The sequence below is a fragment of the Loa loa genome (assembly GCF_000183805.2).
Source record: "Loa loa unplaced genomic scaffold supercont3.2, whole genome shotgun sequence".
In the NCBI taxonomy this organism is placed as follows: domain Eukaryota; kingdom Metazoa; phylum Nematoda; class Chromadorea; order Rhabditida; family Onchocercidae; genus Loa; species Loa loa.
In genome coordinates this window covers 868,139-869,862 of record NW_018108182.1, presented here as the reverse complement: position 1 = coordinate 869,862, position 1,724 = coordinate 868,139, and positions in this window count along the sequence as shown.

Genomic DNA, 1,724 nt, shown 5'->3' with positions numbered 1-1,724 from the left:
TTTACAAATTTATAAAAGTTTATTAGCATTCAATCATTAAGACAAATCAATATTTTACATCCATATGATAATATCAGGAAGAGTGTATAACTGATATTTTCATTATCAGATCAATCTATCGATAGTAATCAAGGACATCTTCTCTTCATCCAATTATAATACTTATGATATCATTACCTTAATGAAATGATTAAGTTTGAAATGTTTTCCAAAAAATTTGCATTTTTTTCTCATTCCAAAATATCTAAGCAACTTATTAACAATACATTTTAATTATCTCTCATATCTACACTTCGTGCATTTAATCATTCCGAATCATAATCAATTACTTATCATTTATATACACACATATACAATCACATATTGATTATCTAATTATAATTAAACTGGATTACCTAACCAAATAGCGGTTCTTCCTCAACAAAAATGACACCTTTTTCACCAGCTATCACCTGACATTACCTGTCTACCTTCTTTTCTTTAATTACTGATTGAACTAAATGAAATGAACAGATCAAAGATAAACAGTCATCATTTTTTGAAACAAAACGAAATGACAAAGGCAATGTGTCATTTCCCCGCCAATCACAAATAACGATATGTCTACACCGCCTACGTTTTATGAGTGTATGTATGTGTATGTGCGTGTGTATGTGTATGTGTGTATGTGTGTATGCATATATATATATATATGTGCGTGTGTGTGTGTGTGTGTGTGTGTGTGTTGTATATATGTGCACTACTTCTTCTACAACATTACCATTATTGTACACACCGTAACGATTTCTTTAGACAATCTTTCAATGTCTGCTTCACAAAGTGAACGATATTCTCTGTCTCACCTGTTTGTCTCTTCTTGTCATTAAATCAGAATAATAACAATAATGGTGATGATGGTGATGATGATGATGATGATGATGATGTTGATGCGATGGACAGATGGATGGATAAACCATTTTGGTGTTGTAGTGGTCAGAGGTGATATCAACTAATGGTGAATTAAAATTGCTAGCAATGATAAATGTTAATTACTGATAACGTTTACTGCATCTTATTTACTCTCTGTTGATTGCCTATCGCAAAGATTTCCACAAATCCACTACATTCTTTCTTTCTCTAAAGCTGTTGACCTTTGTTCATTACGATTGTCCCCTCTGATCATCACGTTTACTACTACATTGCTGTGCTCATTTGCATACTACATCATTTCTGACCTCATTAATTTTTATTTATATCTAAGTACTTTACTTGTAATTTTGTTTTTTTTTAAATTAAAAGTGTCATTTGAAATATCGGAAGTATCATTTCTTACCTTATCTTATCAGGGAATGATCAATTTCAAAATGAATAACCAAGAAACGAAGAGATGGATGGTCAGTGGTAACACAGTACTGGTCAGTAGCCATTGTAGTTAGTCACATGACATTGGGATGAGATTGCCAAGTAAATAAATGTGAATAAATTCCTGCTATCATTCCCACTCTTTTCCTTTTTTTTTTTTCTTACACTTAGAATGGGAAAACGTTAGAATGTGCTGAAATTTGTCACATGACATTTTCATGACAATCGCTTCCATTCCTAAATGTTACATTTCTTTTTAGACAATTTATCCTATAATGAAATCAAGAATTTTAATTAAATATTTAAATTTATTTAATAATATCAAATGAAAACAATTAATTATCCATTTTTGACCTTCCTCTCTCCCTCCATCTCTCTCTCTC